Source organism: Dipodomys ordii, unplaced genomic scaffold, assembly GCF_000151885.1.
Source record: "Dipodomys ordii isolate 6190 unplaced genomic scaffold, Dord_2.0 Scaffold4, whole genome shotgun sequence".
Lineage (NCBI taxonomy): Eukaryota > Metazoa > Chordata > Mammalia > Rodentia > Heteromyidae > Dipodomys > Dipodomys ordii.
In genome coordinates, this window is record NW_012267220.1 from 36,851,223 (window position 1) to 36,875,494 (window position 24,272).

Genomic DNA, 24,272 nt, shown 5'->3' on the forward strand with positions numbered 1-24,272 from the left:
TATATATATATATATATATATATATATATATATATGTATATATATATTTACACATCGGAACAGAGAATTTTGAAAAGAATAAACAACTTTTCTTCAGCAATAATTTCCCCTCGGTTGAACAATGATGTATGAAATAGCAAGAAAATTCTTCAAGACAGGTTTTGGGTTTTTTGTTTTTGTTTTTGGTTGGTCGTGGGGCTTGAACTCTGGGCTTGGGTGCTATTCCTCAGCTCTTCAGCTCAAGGTGAGGGCTCTACCACTTGAGCCACAGCGCCACTTCCGATTTTCTAGTGGTTTTATTGGAGAAAAAAGTCTCACGGACTTTCCTAGCCTGGGCTGGCTTTGAACCATGATCCTCAGATCTCAGCTTCCTGAGTAGCTAGGATTACAGGTGTGAGCCACCAGTGCCCAGCAAGACAGGTTTAATAGCTAAAATGGAATAAATTTATAACATCATTTATGTTAGGACCATGAAAGAAAAGGTAGCACTATTATACAAAAATTTATTTTATCACGGGTATTTTTTTAAGTATTCTTTTGTGGATTCTATTGGGAAATTCTATACTACTAATAGCCATTCATCCAATGAACATTTGTTAACAATTGACTGCTGGCACTAAAAACTCCCAAACCTTTGCATGATTTGTATGAATGGCAAGATGACCACAATTACAATGGAAAATAATATGAAGACAGCTCTGCCTTAAAGAGACCTAGAATCTCATGTGAGAGAACAGTGTATGTAAACTTTTACCATATACACAAGTAATTAGTAAGCATCCAAAGGGTAAGAACTCATTTTGGTAAGAATGTAAGAAGAAAGCAGTTATGTTAGTAAAGAAAGACATTTTGGACGAAATGACACTTGATCTGAGCCATGTGCATGCTGATAATATTTCAATATCAAAAGGGGAAAGAACATTACACAGAAGCAACTATACAGCAAAAACAGGGAAGGAAGGAAGGAAGGAAAGCATGAAGGCAGGAAGGCAGGAAGGCAGGAAGGCAGGCTACTGAATTTTAGGAAAGAGCCTGGCGCCAAGTGCCGGTGGTTCATGCCTATAATCCTAGCTACTCAGGAGGCTGAGATCTGAGGATCTCAATTCAAAGCTAGCCTGGGCAGGAAAGTTCGTGAGACTCCTATCTCCAATTAACCATCAGAAAATGGGAAGTGGCACTGCAGCTCAAGTGGTAGAGTGTTCCCCTTGAGCTGAGGGACAGCACCCAGGCTTGGAGTTCAAGCCCTATGACCAACAGAAAGAAAAGGAAAAAGAAAGAGAGGGGCGGGGAGGGAGGGAAAGAGATGGAGGGAGGGAGGGAGGGAAGGAGGGAAAGAAAGGAAGAGAAAGAAAGGAAGAAAGGAAGGAAGAAAGAAAGAGCTTGGATTCAGATTTCAGCTCCATCAACTGAAGCTGTTAGGTTACTTAATTTCTTCTAATCTAGGCTACAAAGTGCCCAGTGAGGGTGTGGGGTCTACATAAGAAGGCCTCAGTTCAAACTCTAGCCTTATCTGTGTTTCAGTCCCATTATCTCTAAAATGATATAATGTACACACTTCACAGTATTATTATGAAGATGAGTTTGGAAGAATGGTATGAACATTTTGTGAAAGTCACATTTATGTACCCCAGCAAGATACAGGGAAGGAGGGAGGGAGGTGGAAAGGGAGGGAGAGAGGAAAAAAGAAAAAAAAAACAACAAACCCTTTCTTTGGGTAGGTGAAGAGTCCAGGGCCTTATGCATCCTAGACAAGCTGCTAAATATTTTTAAATGTTCTCTCTTCATCTTCCTTTTCCTGAGTTCATAGATTTACACAAGAGTACACACTGCTCAGACGTGTTTTCATGTCCTCCAACAACAGCCTTCACTAAGTTCAAAGGACTGAGGCTCACCTTTCCTCCTCCTGCCCACTGACCCCCCCCATACATATTGAAACTGGGGCTTCCTCCTTTCTTCTTGGGGTAGTAATTCTGTGCTTGGTGATACAAGATGCTAGGCTTGAAACTCCTAAAATCAGACAGCATATCCACCAGCCGTGTTCATGGTATGCATATTTTGAAAAGCAAGCAGGGCTTGTTAAGTGCAATCTGAACTTCTATAATATATTACGGATACACTAATCAAAAACAAGAAACCTAAACAAACAAACAAACAAACAAAAGAAACCTTAAGTGTCCTGTCACTTGAGATCTGGGAACAAAGTCAAACAACAGATTAGAGCCACAGTAATACAAAAGATAAGTTAACGGAACTTTACTAATTTCAGATACATTTCATAAAATTGCTATACATCCAAACTGAAAGTATTTTTTTTGTACACAGTGCTGGGGATGGAACTCAGAACTTATCATGGAAGGCAAATACTGAACCATGAGTTACAGCCTCAGCCTGGAAAATACTTTTAAATGTTTTATTTCTTGGGTCTATCAGTAAAATGTCTTTAAGATGAAAGTATTAAGATAAATACTAAGTTATACTGGAAAAAAGAATATTATATCTAAAGAAATAATATTCTTGCCAGATACCAGTGGTTCACACCTGCAATTCCAGCTACTCAGGAGGCTGAGATCTGAGTACTGCGGTTGCAAGGCAGCCCAGACAGGAAAGTCTGTTAGACTATTCTCTCCAATTAACCACCAGAAAACTAGAAGCAGCACTGTGGCTCAGAGTGGTAGAGCACTAACCTTAAGCAAAAAAGCTTAGAGAGAGCACCCAGGCCCTAAGTTCAAGTCCTAAGACCAACAACAAATAAAATAAAATAAAATAAAAATAAATAAATAAAATAAAATAAATATCTTCTAAGTGACTTATTGTTTAGAAGACTGAAAGGTCCTTTCCTATCACAAATCAAACTTTCCTACTAACTCTGTGCTGGACAGAATCTGAATTAATGAGCAGTGCTGCTGATAAATGTCTACTTCTCAATGTATTTTATCCAAATACAGGAAAACTATTCAATAGAACAAAATAGCAAACTATTGATTTCCCAAACATTTTGGTAAATTCATATGATGCAACTAATTCCTGTCATTTCAATCACAAGCAACCAAATCTGTCTCTAGATTATTTACCATCTCTTGTAAGACCTACCCTACTTCCTAACTTGAAAGTTGAGACTTTCTGAATGAAGGAGGCTGTACAAGAGTGCTTTACTAGAACTAGACTACTAAGCTCAGTTGAATCAGCTCAAGGGGTGGCATTTACTAATTTACCAAGTTATTTAATAGAATTTTCTCTGCCCAACTGTAAAATGGAGTAAGACTCCACCTCCTAGGGTTGTTGCAAAAACAACTTAGTACACATAAAATACACAGTACAGTGGTAACATAGATTTTAAAATTATACGTGTCTCTAGAAATTATATATATGTATATATATGATCATATGCTAGACATGGAAACCAAGAACGATCCACAGTTGACCCCTGCAGTGGTAATTAGAGAATCTACTTTGCAGTTCCTCTGCTGTCTTATTTCTGGTAGACATGCCCAGGTAAGACCAAAAAGGCCCTCATACGAACTATCAAAGTCCCCAATTTTACTGTTAGTCTTTCCAGATGTATTCTCATGTCTCTTGCTACTGTTTCAAGATCAAGCTCCGGAACATCTGAACTTTTGTTTGAAGAGTAGATGTCCAACTATGTGACAGAAGACAATGCTCGGTACCAATATGCCAAGGGAGCTGTGAAATGAAGATTTTATTTTCTACTGTTTATGATTTTGCTATGAATGGGTATAATCTATTCCCATACCAAATAAACTGAGAAGTGGTCATTTTAGGGAAAATAGTTCAAAATCAAAATGGCATGAAAGAATGAAATATTCCTAACAAATTCTAATAGTAGTTGACTCCAAGTGTCCAGCAAGTAGCTAGTTTCGATAGGAGGGTATAGCCCAGGTCTCTTGCTCAATGTATATAATTATATCCTAAAGCACAAATGATTTCATTTTAAAAAGTCCTCCAACAAATGCTCATTTTTTCAAAAAAGTTCACCTAGTAAATAAAAACAACCACCACCCAAACCTAGAAGAAGCAACAACTCAGCTCTAAGAACTATAATAGTCCAATGATTACAATAATCCAGGAGGCCATTTTCAGAAACACCAGTAACTGGCTACTTACACAAGCATCAGCTCACAAGAGTAGTGGTACAGCTGTGGTTTTCTGTAAACTATAATATAGACAACTGTCCATTTTGGACTTAATGCTTTCATTGTAAAAGTTTGTTTCTTCTCTTCCTTGACATTATATTTGTCTCTCAAAATTGCCAGGAGAGAATGCATCGCCCAAGAAAATTATCCTTTTTTACTTTCCAAAATTAACAACTTTCACATAATCCATGTTCAAAAAAAGGAAGCTCTTAATAAAACCAGACTGCTTAAAGATTTTTAAAAAGCAAAACAAAGTTGGGTGCTAGTAACTCACACCTGGAATACTAATTACTCAGGAGGCTGAGATCTGAGATCTCGGTTTGAAGCCAGCCTAGAAAGTCTGTGAGACTCTCATCTCCAATAAACTACTCAGAAAAAGCTGGAAGTGGCACTCTGGCTCCAGTGGTAGAGTGCTAGCCTTGAGCACAAAGCGGTTTAGGGCAGTGTCCAGGTCCTGAGTACAAGCCCCAGGACTAGCAAAAAAAAAAAAAAACAAAGCAAATAACAACAACAAAAACAAAATAATACAACCCTTTTAAAATAAAAGGGAAACATACGCATGTAACATTTAGAAATTCTAACCAACATTTGGATTTTGAAAAAGAAAAATACTTTTAATTCCTGATTATTAAAGGGAATAGAGCTAGGTAGACCAAATACTCTATCCATTTATATGATAGGTATCTGAGCTGTGGATACTTAAATCATATCAGACTAGTATTCACTACCTTTTCTTAAGCATTAATAAGTCATGGCTTCTCATTAGAGTTCTGTGGTAGGGATAAAGAATTAAGATAAAGAGAAACAATTAAGAACACCCTTTAACAATAGTCAAGAGTCTCTCTGAGCTCATTCATTAAACAAAGCTAACTAAAAATCTAATCATGACAAAACAGGAATAATAAATCACGTTTAAGTTATAATTCTTTAGAATGTGTTAAGACAATTCTCAGGCTCTTGGAGAAAAAATAGTATTAAAAATAACCAAAGATTAAGGAAGCAGTTAAAACAAAATTAGAAACAATGTCTAAACTACTGTCCACAAAAGGGTATATTGAAATCAGTAACTAAGTTGAAGATAATCCAATGGACTAAACAGCTGCCACCATTATAATGGCTGATTCCCACCTCTCATTCAGGAATCTCCCAAGAGCCTCAGGAAGCAAATACAACATGACTCTGTGCTATTATATTCACCAATATTCAATGTTTGAGGATACTGCAAAAACTGGTCTTGACTTTCCTGTTAAGTGTTTCACACTTAACAGAGCTTTGATCTTTTTTTTTTTTTTACAAGCAGTAAAAGCAACACTAACAGACAATACCTCTGCTACATTTTGCTAACCATACATTCTCATTATTCTATATTTACTTACATTCCCTGCCTCACAGATTTCCTGATTCCCCAGAGCAGGCCTCTGTTACTTCTCACTTACCCATTGTGCTCTCAGCTTAACCTAGTGCCAAGCATGAAACAAGTAGAATCCTACCTTCAGAATACTCAGGGAAACTTACCTCTAAATTATTATTAAGACAAAGGAAGTCCTGTAATGGGAACTGGTACCAAAGTAAGAAATGCATTTCTCCTTGGAAAGCTTGGGAAAGGTTTTGTAATAGACATAGCCAGCAGGGAAGATGATGAAAGGTAAAGCTTGATTAGGAAAAGAGAAGGCCCAGTGATAGGAATTATCTGGTATGAGTGGATGTGAATGGGAGGTGAATGGAAGGAATGTGTTGGACTGGGAAGCCCACACATGCCTACTATCCAGTTAGTCCATTACTCTTGTGGCCTTGAGACTCTCTACTTTGGATACACTTTAAAATGTGGGAAGCTAAAATGCAGAATACTGATGCCAATCATTTGTTACCATCAGTTAATTGGTCTGCAATGGAGCATACCCACCAGTACTTTATAAAAACTTCCCATGAAATTCCAATATATGTCTAGTGGTGAGAATCATCACTGTAGGCAATGGGTCCACACAACTGACCAGGATGGTGGTACAAAAACTTTTAGAAAGAACTGTGGGGGCTGGGAAGGTGGCTCAGTGGTAGAGCACTTGCCTTGCATGCATGAGGCCCTGGGTTCGATTCCTCAGCACCACATAAACAAAAAGAAAGAAGCCGGAAGTGGTGCTGTGGCTCAAGTGGTAGAACGCTAGCCTTGAGCTGAAGAGCTGAGGGACAGCGCCCAGGCCTAGAGCTCAGGCCCCACGACAAAAGAACTGTGAAGAGTAGATTCAAGGCACAGAAACTAAAAGAGACAGATTGTGCCCAGCAGCCTGTGTTTTTGGACTCTCAATCATGCCATGCTAGGCCTTGGAATGGGAAAGCCACAGTGTGCTCAGTGGCAGCAGCCCCCAGTTTCCAAAATGACTAGGAGGAGATTAAGGATTTTAAGAGGAGCTTTATATAAGTTGTTTTTTGTTTTCAGAATAGCCATTTTTATAACTTAAAAGATTGATATACTGCTTAATTATTTGAAGAGTAATAGGAGTGATGTTGATTTCAAACCAATTAAGCAATACACTTGTGGAGATAGTAGGCAAGCTTAGGTACAAACACATGTAGGTGCTAAATAAATCCTGTTACAAATTCCATGGTATTTAATTTCCCAAGCCAGAATCCAGAACTAGTCTAATGGAATCATTATGTTATGTTTCCTGCGACCACCATTTCATAATGATGAAATTTCCTTTTTTACTCATTCTTAAGAGTCAAAAGATTTTAGGTTTTCTTTAAAGCAACAAAAATGAACTATTTGTCGTTCATAGGGCCTGAACACTGGGCTGGGCACTGTCCCTCAGCAATTCAGCTCAAAGCTAGTGCTCTACCACTAGAGCCACAGTGCCACTTCCAGCTTTTTCTGCTTATGTGCTGCTGAAGAATCGAACCAGGGCCTCACGCATGCAAAGGCAAGCATTCTACCACCGAGCCACCTTCCCAGCCCCCAAAAATGAACTCTTAAAAGCACACTATAGGGGCTGGGAAAGTGGCTCAGTGGTAGAGCGCTTACCTTGTATGAATGAGGGTCTGAGTTGGATTCCTCAACACCACATAAACAGAAAAGGCTGGAAGTGGTACTGGCTTACTTGGTAGAGCCCTAGCCTTGAACTGAAGAACTGAGGGACAGCACGCAGGCCCAGAGTTCAGGCCCCACAACCGGACCAAAAAAAAAAAAAAAAAAGCACACTATACTGCAAGTCTATACTGTAAGTAACTTTAATTTTTAGCATCTTTGGAATTCCTGTACAACCAATTAGGTGGTCTTTAAGTCAAAAAAATTCCTTCTACAACAAAAATCAACTGCAGAGGCTCCCTCTGGTAACCCAATTACTTTGGAGGTAAAGAGAGGATGTTATCCTCCAGTTTGAATATAGGAAAATGTTAGCAAGTTCCACCAGTCTTAAGTCCTATTGGATTACCCTTCCTTACAGGAGGAATTCTGTCCAGAGCCTCTATTCTTGTTACCCACCCAATGGCCCACTGATGGAAGAACCAAGTCCTTTGTACTGCAATTCCATTCATTCATTCCACTATTTATTGAGCATTTACAGGTTCCACAAGGACTATACACCACTGTTAAGTCTTCCTATTTCCCGACCCCCAACAGTTGCCACCACTGTGCTTCAGATCCAACAACAAAACTCTTTCAGCAGTGGTTACTCATGTGAATTCACTTACAATCTATCAGCTGTCTCCCTCCATTACCATTGTCTTGTCTAAAATATGGTTTACAGACTTGAACACACCTCATCAAATGTGATCTAACTAAGCAACCAGCAGAGAAAATAGACTGCATATAATCTAGGCATGCATGTAATCTAGAACCTGAGCTGGGTCTGTTTTTAGCAGCCTCATCATAGAAATGGCTCATATACGCTGGTGATCAAAAAAATCTCAGTATTTTTTATCATGTGGACTTGAAAGAGACTGTAAAACTCCAAGGATTTCCCAATGTTAGCACAAGGCCAGCTATTAGTATAATTTATCTTGCTGATAGAACATTATGGCATGTATAAAATTTTAAAAAAGAACATATGACAACCTATTAGATTATTTTATTTGGTGCTGTGAGGGTTTAAACTCAGGGCCTCATGCTTACTAGACAAGTACCCCACCACTTGAGCCACTCATCAGCCCCCTTTTTTTTTTTGCAGTACTTATTTTTGAGACAGGATCTCATTTTGTGCTCAGACTGACTTGGATTGTAAGTCTCCTATTTTTGTTATCAAAGCTGGGATGACAGATGCACACTGCCATACACAGTCATTTATACTATAGCTGGATGACAGGCAATACCCTTCATACCCAACCACTGGTTGAGATAGGGTCCCATGAGGTTTTTTTTTTTAAAGTTGATCCATAAAACTTCAGTATCTTCAGATCTCAACCTCCCAAGTAGCAAGGATTACAAATATGGGTCTCTGCACCCGGACAGAACATTTTAAGTCTAGACTGTTATTTAAATTATTAGTCATCTCTCTTAGGTTTATATTTATCTAGAAATCAGATATTACTTACTGTTATGTCAATCCAGATCTTCATAGAAAAAAAATGTGGCTAAAAACCACATATTGACAGGAACTTAAAAAGTTATTTACAGCATCTCTAGACTTAATACTGCTCTCAGAGGCACATATTATCTGTTTTTAAACTTTCTTATGGTAAGCAATTTTCAAATTTGATGCAAATTATAAAATATACATTTGTACAATGTTTTGCTTCATATTTCATGGTATGAACCTCCAGGAAGCCCATCCATAAGCTTCTGGTTAAGAAACTCCCCCAGTTGTTTGAGGACCTATGAAAAGCATTCTGGTCACTACATATGAGAACTCAGCATTTCTAAATTGATTTGCTAACGTGTAATTCCCAAGCTATACTCTATAGGTACCAAGGAACTAGAAATCAATTAACATTAGTACAAGGTGTCCAGAAACTAAGAAATCTAACCAAACCAAACTATGTGAATACTTTTAAAACAAAAGTACGAAAGGCCATATCTACAAAGATAATGTTGTTTCAGTGTTGCTCCCAATAGTTAAGAGGAAGAAGAGGAGGAGAGGGGAGAGGAGGAGGAAGAGGAGAAGGGGGAGGAACAGGAGGAAGAAGAGGAAGAAGATAAGGAGAAGGAGGCGGGGGGGGGGGGCTTGAGGGGGGGAAGGAAGAGAATCACCCTGAATGTCCAAGATGGCTTAGTTTTAGGTTACATAAAGCTCAATCAAATGAGTCCTTATATTTATTCCTTTATCACACAGCAAATTCAGTGGTACCCAATCTTGGTTAGACAGCAGAATTACCAGGGAAGCACTTAAAAACAAACAAAAACAACAGTAATCTATTAGAATCTCTTCCAGAGATTGTAATTCAAGTGGCCCTGCATAGGTATGCACTATTTTGGAATCTAGCTACATATTCAAATGTGCAATCAGAGTAAAGAACATTGGTGTTTTACATTTTATTTTCTCCTCTCGCTGTTTTAAATAACAGATAACATTTGTAAGTACTACAATCTATCTACTTATACAGTGCCTGTCCACCATCCATAATTTATATTGTCCTTATGTTAACTTTAGATTTCAATCTAAAAGTTCCTTAAATTTATGACTATTTTCTAAGAACACTTCACATGTAAAACAGAATATTTTTAGCCTTGCTCCAATAATGATTTAAATTTATTATTACTTTGGGAGCTTAGGACCCCAGATACTCTATTGGAAAACAACACTGCTCAATTAGTTGAACTGTTGTTGGACATTAGTCATGCAATGAATTCCTTGATACTTTGTGATAATCCTTCTATTTAAAAAATGTAATACCTATTTACATTACAACTATGGTGATATAGTTCCCCTATACAAAGTTACTATTTTAGAAGTAATATTCTCCATGAGAAAATGTCAAAATATGAATATGGATTCACGAACAAAATGAAATATTTGCTAGTACACATTACAGTACATAAGATAAAAACCTGTACTTTAACTATTTTTTTTTGTCTTTTCTTTTTTGGTACTGGGGATCGAACCCAGGATGTTGTACTTGCTAGGCAAGTGCTTTGCCACTGAGCTACATCCCAGCTCTAACTTATACTTTATATTCATCATGTAAATTATGTAATTTTTAAAACAAATCCATTACTATTTATTACAGAATCCTATTTATAATGATTAGCAATACAAAATAATTGCCCTTATACATCTACAAGTGCTGACTGCATTTGCATGTATGTTCAAAGAAAGCCTATACTTACCCATTAACTTATCTATTAACAAAAGCTTTGATTTAGCAAAAGAAAAGCATTTATGCCAAAGAAATAAAAACTTATATCTATATAAAATTTGGCACATAAATGTTCATAGTGACTTATAATAAAAAAAAAAGTAAACATTTCAACTGTCCTGTTGTGGATAGATGGTTAAAACTGTGGTACATTCCCACTATGGAATACTGCTCAGTCATAAAAAAGGATGAGTAACTGATACAACAACCTATGGTTCTCAAGGACATCATAGAGTTAAAAAAAATTCAATCTCATAATTTCACATGCTGTTGGATTCCATTTCTAGATCTTCAAAGTGTCAAAATTATAAAAATAGAGATTAAAACTGTTGGAAAGGATAGGCAAAGGGAGCTTTGTTGGTGGTAATGTTTACACAAATCTATGTGATCAACCTGCACAGGACAGCACACACACACATGCCAAACACAAGATGTAAAGTTGGTGAAATCTGAAGAGATGTAGATTATGCCCTTGGCAACATTCTAGTTATGCTGTTATGCTGTAATTACATTCAAGAACTGAGTGAAGGGAATGTGCGATTACTCTGTAATATTTGCAACTTTCTAAACAAAAAAAAAGGAAGAGTGGGAAATAAAATGTAAAGTGAAAAGATAGAAATGGATAGAGAGAAAAATATGGTTGGAATAACACTGCTGGAGCATTTACTGTGTGCGTGGTACAATTAAACTTACTAAATCCAACAAGCAATAGATAAGGTGGTTGCTAATTAAGTACTTTTCTGGTGAGGAAAATGAAAGGTAAAAAAGATAAAGGTCAAAGCTAAGAAAACTAAGAGACTTTCCAAGAATATTTTAAGAAAAAGATATTATTGTATCCCGAGTCTTTAATGTAGTTTAAAAGAGGGTAAGTGAAACCCAGTAGAGCTCAATCTTTTGTTTTTTGGGGTTTTTTTGGTTCGGTAGTGGGGCCTGAACTCTGGGCCTGGGTGCTGTCCCTCAGCTCTTCAGCTCAAGGCTAGCACGCTACCACTTGAGCCATAGTACCACCACAGGCTTTTTTTTTTTTTTTCTGCTTATGTGGTGCTGAGGAATTGAACTCAGGACCTCATGCATGCAAGGCAAGCGCTCTACCATTGAGCCACCTTCCCAGCCCTAGAGCTCAATCTTAAATACACTCAGATTTACCACATACTATACTGAGTACTATGTCTTCTGAGAACTTAAAATCCATATTGTATGTAACTAGGATAACTGGCTGTGTTTGTAACTGTGATTATTTTTATGATTCTTGATTTTTGCTCAGAAACAAAAAGACAACACGAGTTCACTGAGTAGAAACAGGTAGATAAAAGAGAGCCAAAATTCAGAAATAACACGGAGAAGGTGTTCTGCCTGGGAGGAAATCAGAGCTGATGGAGGACAAACGGTCTATTGATAAAAGCAGGAGGCAAAGGAAGCTAGCAAAGCTGGGACAAGGTAAGAAGTTCTAATATAGGTTTTGGTAAAACATAACCTGCATATAGTGAGCAATATCTCAAGGAAGGTGAATATTTATTTACAATAATTTAAGTAAAATCATGCAGTTAAGACTGGTTTCAGAGCTGAGAATGTGGCTTAGTGGTAGAGTGCTTGCCTAGCATGCATAAAGCCCTGGGTTTGATTCCTCAGTACCACATAAACAGAAAAGTGATAGAGCACTAGCCTTAAGCAAAAGATGCTCAGGGACAGTGCTGAGGCCCTGAGTTCAAAAAAAAAAAAAAGCATTCAGTATCCCATAGGAAAAAAGCACAAGGATTTTCTGACTTTTTCAGGCCACTTCCAATTTAAATAAGTGTGTGTGTGTGTGTGTGTGACCATTTTTGCTCAATGCTACAGCTCTACCACTTAAGCCAGCTCCCCTTCTGGCTTTTCTGTTGGTTAATTAGAAATAGTCTCACAGTTGGCTTCAAATCATGATCCTCAGATCATAGACTCCTATGTAGGATTACAGGAGTGAGTCACCATCAACTCTTGAGTCTTTTAAGGGCATATCAAACCCCAGAGGCAAAGCTAGGATAAATTCAATTGGTATTTAAGAACTTTGTTATTCTGGCAGAAGAGCCTGATACAGAATTGTTTCTCTAAAAAGAAACCATGTCTCACTTAATTTTGAAGATCAAGTGAATGAAACCCAATTAAAATAGAATTAATCATTTGGAGAAATAATCACCCTTTTGAGGTATGGAGAGTCAAGGAATAGAAATAATTGTGTTGTTGAAGAAAAGTAAAGCAATGGCTCTCCCTTCTGCCCTGGGAATCATCTCGATGTCACAGATCTTCTTCTTGTTAAGTCTTCTTATATGCAAGTGTTGTGATGATATGAACAAGTTGGTTTTCTTAGAAGTGGCATAAAGTCTCAACTCGGGATACAGTGCGTAGAAATCTTCCTTGACATTCTGAAGTCTCTCTGCAAAGACCACCTGGAGTGGAAGGGCTCTCTCTACACAGTGGAAGTTGGAAAATCTAAAGAATTCTTGTTTCCCTATGCCCTTGGCAGGTCTTCCTCAGATGGAGAAGACATTTGGAAATGGTATTGGAAAACAGTGATTCATCCACTCTGTAGACCTCTGCCTCTGAAGGACTTGATAGGATATTAACTTGTATCTTCTGAATACAACCCCCAGTCTCCAGATTTTAGGGAAGCCATAACCTAGACAACTCTAGTGAACAGAGCCACTCTCTGGTCCCCAAGGATTATACACAGAACCAGTACTTTCATTAATACCAGATTCTTATACTTAATACAAAATGTTACTTAATACAAAACATCCCTGAATGGGATGTTTTTAAGGTATGGTAATGCTACTTTAACTATGCTGTGAAAAGATTTTGCTTTTGAATAGATTTGCTTCAAAATAATATAGTCGTGGGGGAGTAGAAAGGAGTTTTAAGCCAGATTAGCAACAAGTTAAAGCTGGGTGATAAGGCCATGAGATTGTAACACAATTTTGTTTTCTTTAGTGTATGTTTGAAAATTTCTAACACTGTAAGCTTGTATAGTCTTACCACATATAAACTAAAAATTAAATCTCAATCAAATTAATCTTAAGTCTGAATTCAGAGATGTGTGCAGAAATTCAGATTCATTGGAGGCTTTGAGGCAAATCATATGAACTAGTAAGTTTTCTGTCTGAAATGCAGGGCTTGAATGTAATGATCTTTCTAAGGTCATTTTCAGGCCTAGAGTTTTACTTTAGGAATGCCATTTTCACATTTCAAAATTGGGTTTAAATTTACCTTGTGCTAACTGTCTATAGTAACTGGTGCTGTACTACTGAAATGGCAAAGGTATCTTTCAAGGCAATGTGTGATCTCAAGGCAGCTCTTTAGGTCCATGGATAACACATCACCATCAGTCCTTATCACAGGAAAAAAAGATGAAGAGAGGTAACTTGGGAGGCACATAATTGTGTAATACACAGGTAAGTTAAAAGTCTGCTGGAGATACCTGTCAGAGTCACATGTCACAGAAAATATAAAATGGGAAGATCCGATGTACAGTAATTGTTCCTCAATACATTTATCGTATTATATTCTCATAAACATGTCTCCTGAAGATTACTTGTCATAGTATGATTTATAAGTATGAAAAAAACTTACCTAAATAATACCAAAAAATGATGGAGAAGTATATTACAGTGCATTCTTACATTGGAACACCATGCAGCTATTAAAGTATGAAGACACAAACCTATAATAATGGGGATAGGACAAAAGAAACTAGAAACCAACTAAAAGCTCCCAACAGCCAAAGGGCTGGATAACACATTCATTGGTCTGTAATGATATAAATGACTGGATTAAAAAAAATGAGTGGCAAAAGATAGACAAATCACCTGGACTGACTAATTCCAAATAATTTATATAGACTTGCCCTTCAAGGGTTAGAACCCAATTCCCCATTGTTGAGTGTGGGAAGCCAAGAAAGTATGGATTTCAAGTGGAGAAACCCTGTCAGAGCAAGGTGATGGGTGCCAACATCAACACTCAGTCACGTTAACAGCATGTACCTTTGAGATGATGTGATCAATGAATGAGTCCCTGACTTCTACAGTCTCCTCCTTGAAACTCCTAACTGCATCTATGAGGGAAGTAAACACAAGCGCCTCAACTGAGAACATTCTACAAAACACAGACTAGAATATCTCAAAAGTGTGCAGGTCATAAAAAAAAAAGGCAAGTCTGAGAATCTGTCATAGTCAAGGGCTAAAGAAGATATGAAAACTAACACAAGAGTCAAGGAGATATGAAAACTGAATGTAGTATGTTCTTGTGGATGGGAGGCTAAAATAGAAGACATGCAGGAAAATGATGGAAATCTGAATAAAGTGCATTCTTTTTAATAGTAATATACTGGTGCTAGCTCACTAATTTTAATAAATGTATGGTATTATAAAATGCTAATGATGTAGAAGCTAGGCGGAGTATATTCTAACTCTATATCATTTTTGCAATGTTCTTTAAACTCTCAAAGAAAAAGTTGTTTTTACAAAGTGGAAATAGATTAAGCTATAGGCTTACAATGACATGGGATTACTGTCAAGATATGATCAATGGTCATATGCCTGAAATCTCAGGTACACAATAAATGGAGGTAGGATTGTAGTCCAGGACCAGCTCAGGCAAAACAGTGGGACCCTACCTGAAAAATGAACCAAAGGGACTGGAAGCATGGCTCAAGTTGTAAAGTACTTGTCTAGCATATGCAAGGCCCCAAGTTAAAAACCCAGGACTACAAAAATATAACATTATTATATAACTTATTGGTATTTTATTTATTTTTGGGGGGGGGTCCGGTCGTGAGGCCTGAACTCTGGGCCTGGTTGCTGTCCCTCAGCTCTTCAGCTCAAGGCTAGCACTCCACCACTTGAGCCACAGCGCCACTTCCGGCTTTTTTCTTTTTGCTTATGTGGTGCTGAGGTATTGAACCCAGAGCCTCAGGCATGCAAGGCAAGCGCTCTACCGCTGAGCCACCTTCCTTGCCCCTTATTAGTATTTTAATAATACACGTATATGTACGCATTCACCAAAAGTCAAGAAAAGTATACACCAGTGGGTGTTTTATTAGTGATTTTTCACTTTTTTATCCCTTTCTGTATTCTCCTGCTTTCCCAATACACACGAACTATTACTAGTACCATACTCTATTACTTTTACAATCATGGACGAAGTTTATTTTAGGAAAACATAGGTCTACAGCACATGACAGAATATTCCTTACCTCAAAACAGTATCTGCCTACCAAACAGCCAAAATGAGCCGGTGCTGGTGGCTCACACCTGTAATCCTAGCTACTCAGGAGGCTGAGATCTGAGAATCATGGTTCAAAGCCAGCCTGGGCAGGAAAAGCTGTGAAACTCTTATCTCAAATTAGCCACCAAAAAACCAGAAGCGGCGCTGTGGCTCAAGCGGTAGAGTGCTGGCCTTGAGCTGAAGAGCACAAGGACAGCACCCAAGCCCAGAGTTCATGCCCCACAACTGACCAAAACAAACAAAAAACATACAGCCAAAATGTACTTTTTCAAAGGGAAAATGGTAGAAAGTCTAGAATTTAATCAGACTCAGAATAGCATCTTGATTCCATCACTTACACTATCAGGACTGGATAGAGCATAACCTTCCTCATTCCTCATACTTCAAAGACAATATGACAAAGTTATTAATCTGTAGGACTTCTCTAACATTCATCTACCCATATAAACACGTTATATACTAAGTATATTTATACAGTATATAAAACATGGACCTGGTGCATTGGCACACATCTATAATCCTAGCTACTTGGGAGATAGAGATCAGAAAATTCATGATTTGAGGCCAGCCTAGGCAAAAAAATTCAACTCAGTCACTAAAGAGATAAATGTGGTGGCACATGCCTGGCACTCCAGTTATGGTAGGAGAGGTAAATAGAAGGATCACAGTACAGGCTGGCCGAGAAACTTGAGACTATATTTGAAAATAATTAAAAGAAAAAAGAACCAGGGGTATGGCTCAAATGACAGAGTATTTGCCTACCAAGCAGGTGCTTGCTAAATTCAATCCCCAGTAACATCAGATTTTATCAGAAAATCATAAAAGTAGAATTAAATCTATGTCAATATCCTGACCATACTAGTAACTATTATTATTGGCAATATTAATAAATAACAATCTGAGTAAAAATTAAACACTATTAAGAAAAACTTCATTTCTCAAGAGCAAAGATACAAACAGTACCTCCGCTCATTCTAAAACATATGTAGTTATTTCTCACTATTTCTAACTAGACCTTCATGATGGCAATTAGACATGCTGTGGAGTAACAAGCCCACACACACTGAGAATCTTCCAGTGAACACAACGGAAAGCCACTTTTGTAATCCTAACCAGCTTAAACTAAGCTTTAAAATATTACTGCTTCACTTCTTACTTTCTACAGGGTAGTTTGCCTATCTGTGAATATAATGGCAACACAAATTAATGCCAATCATAAAATACACACTAACCTTATTAAGTCTCTTTATTCTATTATTTAAAACCATTTTGAGCCTGGCACTTATAAGGCTTATAATCCTACTCAGGAGGCTGAAATCTGAGGATCATGGTTCAAAGCCAGGACAGGCAGAAAAGGCCATGAGATTTTTATTGCCAATTAAAAGACAAAAGTGGAATTGTGGCTCAGGTGGTGGAGAGCTAACTTGAAGCAAAAAAGTTCAAACCTCAAAAGCTCAAACCATGAGTTTGAGACTCAGAACTGGCACATACTTTTTTTTTTGGGGGGGGAGGGGTTGGTCATGGGGCTTGAACTCAGGACCTGACTGTTGTCCCTGAGTTGTCCGGTTTTGTGGTGGTCAACTGGAGATAGTTTCATGGACTTTCCTGCCCTGACTGGTTTTGAACTGCAATCCTCAACTCTCAGCCTCCTAAGTAGCTAGGATTATAGACGTGAGCCACTGGCACCTGGCCAAAATTAATTTTTGAAAAGCTGTTTCAGGTGAGACTTCTTTTGTGTATGTGCCAGTCCTGGGGCTTGAACTTAGGGTTTGGGCACTGTTCCTTAGCTGTTTTGCTTAAGGCTAGTACTCTTATCACTTAAGCCACAGCTCCACTTCCAGCTTTTTTGTGGCTAATAGGACATGAGAGTCTCGCAGACTTTCCTGCCCCTGCTGGTTTTGAACCATGATCCTCAGAACTCAGCATCCTGAGTAGCTAGAATTATAGGTGTGAGCCTCCCTGTGAGGCCAGAAAGGCATATGTTTTGATCTTTACTAAAGTCCTGGTTGGGAGTTTTAGCTCAGTATCTATCCATCTGTGTCTGTGGGAACTGTGGGGATGTGAGATCTGTAGATGCCTCCATCCTTACATGAGGCAACCATGCTCAGTTCTCCCACACATTTTAAATCACCCCTTCAGGACTTAAAATACCAAATATAACATACATGCTAGTAAATAGTTGCTATACAGTATTGTGTAGAGAGTGATGATTTAAAAAAAAAAGTCTGTATGTGTTCAGTATAAGCACAATTTATTTCTAAAAATATATTTTGATCCAGGGTTGGCGGACTATGGATGAGCAACCAGTAGATACTGAAGGCCCACTGTGTTGATTTTTTAATTACTCCAATTAAAACCTTATAATACAGAAAAATCACAACAGATAAATTGAGTTACACTATCAATTGGTGAATTTTTAAAAGGCCAAACAAACCAGATCAGAAAAATTGGTTTGTTCCAACTGAAAAATTTACCCAATCTGATTTATCATATGGTTAGGATATAGGCCCAAATCTGAAAACTCAGTAACAAGCAACCATACACAAAACAGTGTCAATCACTATGCCAATCTCTTCTACATCAGGAATTCAGATTGGTTTGTTTCTTTTAAATGAAGTTATTTTAACAGAAGCTTTTGTTTGTGTAGGGGGAGCATTTTTGTTTGAGGCTAGTGCTCTTCCACTTGAGCCACAGCTCCACTTCCAGTTTTGGGGTGGGTAGTTAGAGACATGACTAGCTTTTGCCCTGACTAGCTTCAAACTGCAATTCTCATATATCAGCCTCCTGAATAGCTAGGATTACATGCAAGAGCCACTAGTGCCCAACTTAAACAATAGCTTTCAAAAACGAAGAAGTATCCAGATGTAGGTGGCTCTTGTAATCCCAGCTATTCAAGAGGCTGAGATTGTGGTTTGAAGCTAATCGGGCAGAAAAATCTTGATACTTTAGCTCCAATTATCTAGCAAAACAAGCTAGAGGGCTAGGAAGGTGGTTCAGCAGTAGAATGCTTGCCTCGTATGCATGAGGCCCTGGGTTGGATTCCTCAGCACCACATAAACAGAAAAGGCTCAAGTGGTAAGTGCTACCCTTGAGCTGAAGAGCTGAGGGACAATGCCCAGCCTAGAGTTCAAGCCCCACAATTGACAAAAAAAAAAAACCAATAGAGGTGTGATTCAAATGGCAGAGTGCCAGATATGAACAATAAAGCCGAGCAGAGCTGAAGACACTGAGTTCAACCCCAGTTTCAGAGCACATGAGTGCGCGCGCACACACACACATACACACACACACACATACACAAAGTTTACTCAAGTCTCAAACACACCCATCTAGAGTCACAAAATCCACTCAGGTTCATATACATATTACCTAATGTAGGAACTATAACCGTAAAAGAATGATTTTATAACATATTCTGAAACTGCTGTATCTAATATTCTTTACTCCATAGTTCGCCAAAGTAGTTCCTTCACAAACTTAGTCAAATATAAGGCTGACATTCTTCTTAATCTATAGTGCATTTTTTCAAATTTGTTCAACAGTTTCAAATTTAAACTTTGTTTATATATATATATATATATATATATACACACATACATATGATTTATGGAAAGAGAAAAGTCACTAAGGGAGCTAGTAAGTGGATCAAGCTAAATAAACATCTTTTGGTAAGACTATAAATTATATGGTTGGTTTTTCTAAAAACCACAAAAGCAAGCATAAAATGGGAATTCCAAGCATTATGAGTAGCCACATTATCTGTTTAATTACAGTCTAACTTTACAAAAAGCATTTTTTCCTATGTCATGTTCTCTGTTGGTTTAGTCCTCCAAATTTGAAATAATTGAGTAAGAGACCATTCTGATATCTTATAGATTATCCCTTGAATTCATATATGAACATTATGAATAGCACCATTTCACAAATGAAAACTTAATGATTTAGGTAATTTGCCCCATTCACAAAAGTAGCAAGAAACAGAAATTATCATCTCAGAATTTAGATACATATACCAATATACAAACATCAAATACTTGACCTTTTAAGGTTTATCATCCATACTTCCTAACCTCCCTTTAGTCCTGTACCTGTAAGAGTTATTAGGTATTCCTCAACATGTACCACAATGTATTACAACCATTCACTTATCAATAGTCCCCTACTCAATTATGAGCCTCCATAGAGTAGACCGTATGTATCATCATCTCTAGTCCCAGAGCACAGACCAGATTCTCACCAAGACATCAATTCCTTGTTGGTGGTCTCTTGGTGCCTTTCATGCCTCCTTTCTAGCTGCTCATGGGAGATAACTATTACAGTTCCCTCATCCATAAGTCACCCGCCAGCCACATCACAACAGAGAAGGCTCCAACAGAAAGAATACCCACTAAGACCAACCCCAATCTGCAAGGCTGCTCTTAATATCTCAACACTACAGGTGATACAGGTTTTTCTTTTTTATATTTAAGTACTACACTCCCATTTTTCTACAGCATGCAGCCTTTAGACATAATAATAACTACACTACAGCACAGTTCCACATTTACATACAGGAATAAACACAGAAATGAAGGGAAATAAGAGAAAATGTAAATCAACAAGTAGCAAAAGATAAAGCCTTGTCACAAGCTATCTTTTCATTATAACACAACTAGAGCCAGACCACACACAATTTATATGCTTTCTCAAGCAAGAAACTAACAAGTCAGCTGTTCATAGCATTTGAAAATGTTACAGTATAATTACAAAATGACACAGGATAATATTTAAGGAAGGAGACATCAAGTCTTCCAAAAGAAAAGGAAGATTAAGTCTGTTTTTTTTTTTTCTTAAACAGTAAAGGTCTTAGAACTTAAAGAGAAATGCAAAACTATATAAGATGCAATAGTAAATCTAGTAAATGGAATTACTGATACTTTTTATTCTTTTAGGGGACTTTTTACCTAAATAACAAACAACAAATATTAAAAGTTCTGGTTTCAATTTTCCACATTTCTAGACGTGAGTATTCACACAAGTCTTTTTTATATATTTATCATTCTTTTCCTGCATTTCCCCTGTCCCTACCCACCCTTTAGCTGTTCTTCAGTAACTTAAAAGACTGAATAAATATCTAACTCTTGAATACAGTTAAAATGACAGCACCTTATGACTATCTTGACCCTCTTTAAGGTAGCTTTAGTCTTCTAGAATACTATTCTAATTCTTGGAAGCAAAAACTGCAGGAAGTTGAATGTTCCAAGAAAAGTTAATAATAATTGATTCATCCTTGGTACTCAGGAAACACACAGCAAGGATCTGTGTTCTGTGCAAGACTGACAACAAATCCATCCAGTAATACCTGCCACACAGGGACAAAGAAACAGGAAAAAAAGATTTCATGGAGTAAATGCACAATGACAAAAACAGGAAGAAAATGTATTGGTTTGGAGCTGAGAAGGAACAGAGGTGGTGAGAACAGAGGACAGATCAATGAGTCACGTAGACAGAAGCAGACAGAAGACGAGGAACTGGACAGAATTGATGGGGGTGGGAGTGGAATGTCAATGGACAAAGAAGTGAAACCAGCAGGAGCCAAAGCTGGTCAGTTGTAAGAAGTAAGAAAAAGCCTAGAGATGGCAGACTAGGAAGGAAGCACACCTATGTTGAGAGGGGAAAGAGCAGAAAGCATTCTAAATAGAATGAACCCTTTTTTTATGGGAAAGGCAGAGAGTAGGCAAAATATAAAGAATCAAAAGAGAAATTGTGAACAGATGAAAGGAATGTGCAAGGGCTGGGAAGGTGGCTCAGTGGTACAGCGCTTGCCTTGCATGCATGAGGCCCTGGGTTTGATTCCTTAGCACCACATAAGCAGAAAAAGCCAGAAGTGGCACTGTGGCTCAAGTGGTAGAGTGCTCGCCTTGAGATGAAGAGCTGAGGGACAGCGCCCAGGCCCAGAGTTCAGGCCCCATGACCAACAAAAAAAGAAAGAAAGAAAGAAAGAAAGAAAGAAAGAAAGAAAGAAAGAAAGAAAGAAAGAAAGAAAGAAAGAAAGAAAGAAAGAAAGAAAGAAAGAAAGATGCAAGAAGCCTCATGTGATAAGTAGACAGAGCAAAAAAGGAAAAGAATGAACAGAGGCCTACTGAGGAAGGAATACCAAAATTAACCAAGTGCTTTATAGAATTCTGCCTCATTAAATTAAAACTTTTTTTCCTTAGATTTCTCCTTATTAGGCAAAACTTGATTAGAAGAGCAAAAACTTTCCTTAATTTTCAGAAGAGAAAATTATTGGTGAGTTAATTCAACATCAATTTGGACAAAGTCTTAATAAAAAGAGCTCACAACAATAACAATTTACTTACATCAAGTACCTCAACCTTAAGCAACAAGCAAATTTCTTACTTAAAATAGTACATATACATTAATACCCTTAATGACTTTAACAAAGGACTTTCACTTGTTAAATTCAACACCATCTTTTCCCTTATGCTTAGCAGCATTTAGAGAAATCCCTGCTTCTTATTGTCTCTCCCAATATACAAAAAGGAAGGGTAAGGTTTTTGCTAAAAAAAAAACACTATGATGCAAATTTAGACCAATATTAAAAATTAAGTTCAAGGGGCTGGGAAGATGACTCAATGGCAGAGTGCTTGCCTTGCATGCATGAGTCCCTGGGTTCGATTCCTCAGCACCACATAAGCAGAAAAAGCTGGAAATGGCACTGTGGCTCAAGTGGTAGAATGCTAGCCTTGAGCTGAAGAGCTGAGGGACAGCGCCCAGGCCCAGAGTTCAGAACCCACGAACGGCAAAAAAAAAAAAAAAAATTAAGTTCAATTACTCATTCTATCTGGACTTCCCAGATAATAGAACATAGAGACCACTCTTCATTTCCATGTAGAAACTAAGAGCAAAATTAAACACTAAATAAAACATGGAAATAGTAAATAATAGCAGGCCTGAAAAGAGTGGAAATTATTTTTGATCCTGCCAAAATAACATAGGGTAGAACAGAAAGTTTGCCAAAGATCTGTGAATCTGTACTTCTATTTTAAAACTGATAAAATGATAATTGTCAGTGACAAAAACTTGTTCAAGAAAGTAGGTGTGTACAGAGGCAGGAAAAAGATAAATAAATTGGAACTGAAGTCACAATGAAGCAGTATTATCACTATAGAGAAATAATTCATCCACACAACACTCTTTAGTGATTACTCAGTAAGAGTGAATTTCTGAGGCTGGGAAGGTGGCTTAGTGGTAGAGCGCTTGCCTTGCATGCATGAGGCCCTGGGTTTGATTCCTCAGCACCACATAAGCACAAAGAATAAAGCCAGAAGTGGCACCGTGGCTCAAGTGGTAGAGCACTAGCCTTGAGCTGAAGAGCTGAGGGACAGCGCCCAGGCCCAGAGTTTAGGCCCCATGACTGGGGCCCTCCCCCCAAAAAAGTGAATTTCTGGGAGCCCATATGCCATCCAATGGTTCCTATTTCGACTCTTTCTGATGTAATCTCTCTATCATTATAAAACACTGATCCTAAGTCAATTAACAGCTATTACAATTGTGGAAAATAACTCACATATTATAAACAAAGTGGATGGGTTAACAGAGGTAAGCTAAGAAACACATAGGAAATGTCTACAATGTTATCATTTCTGTTTTCAGAATTATTTTCTTTCAGCTAGTCAAAGTCCTACATGGCATTGAAGTTGTTGCTTGAAATTCAACTTTTCTTCTGCTGTTTACCATTCTTCCATAAGAGTTCTTGGCCATCCAGTCTATTCTTGGGATGCTATTTCCTTCTGGAAACAGCTGCCACCCCACAGGCTTTGAGAGGCTTCTTGAAGGAATAAACCTGGTCTGTTGGTCTCTATTGAGTACACGCTGAAACTAGGGTCATCTCCATTTTCAAAGATGACATGGAAGCCAATCGTGCTATTTCCAAGGTAAGGTCCCTTAAAAGAGAAAAGTCAAGAATCAACCAGATTTTTAAAAAAACCTTAATAAGGAAGTGCAAATTCTCATACAATGTTTCATTTTAGCTGAGTGAAAAATAAGTAATTTCAATAAAGAAAATTTAATGCATCATTTCAGTTTTAAAAATGCAATATTTTCAAAAAAATAAAAAGGTACCACAAAATACTGCAAATAATCAACAGTTCCTAAAATTAGTTTAAAAATCAATTAAAATTTGAAAATGGTATTTTTTAAAAAGATGTTTTAAACTCTGCTGTAAAATAAGCCAACAAATTGATAGCCTAGAAAATGTTTTTCACCCATGAAATTCTGGAGTTTTGTATTATCTAGTGATAAAATGCTGATACTACCACATTCATTTTGCCTTGGTTTCCTTATCTACAAAATACAGGCTGTTTCTTTTACATGGAGAAGCTCAACAATCATTGAGGATAGTTTAAAACAGATGCCCAAGGGCCCATGGAACTTGATTTTCTGAAGTTCATCAAAGATAACTGACTTCTGTAGTAAATCCTAGACCACTCTGATGACAAATTATATCAAGTTCAGCAGCCAGCTCCACAACCATAAAATTCACAAAATGGAGTAGTAGTGACTTTATGAAATTCTAGTTTGATAGACTTAAAATAAATC

General features: G+C 37.6%; 1 protein-coding gene across 2 annotated transcripts in view; it reads right to left on the reverse strand.

Annotated features, from left to right (window-relative positions):
• Positions 1-24,272, reverse strand: part of Slc20a2 (solute carrier family 20 (phosphate transporter), member 2) — a 124,923-nt gene that overhangs the window by 80,064 nt on the left and 20,587 nt on the right. For both annotated transcript variants that reach the window (XM_013025771.1, XM_013025746.1), the window contains exon 2: positions 23,360-23,617. The gene's annotated coding sequence lies outside the window, so the exon portion shown is untranslated. The remainder of the gene's footprint in view (positions 1-23,359; positions 23,618-24,272) is intronic.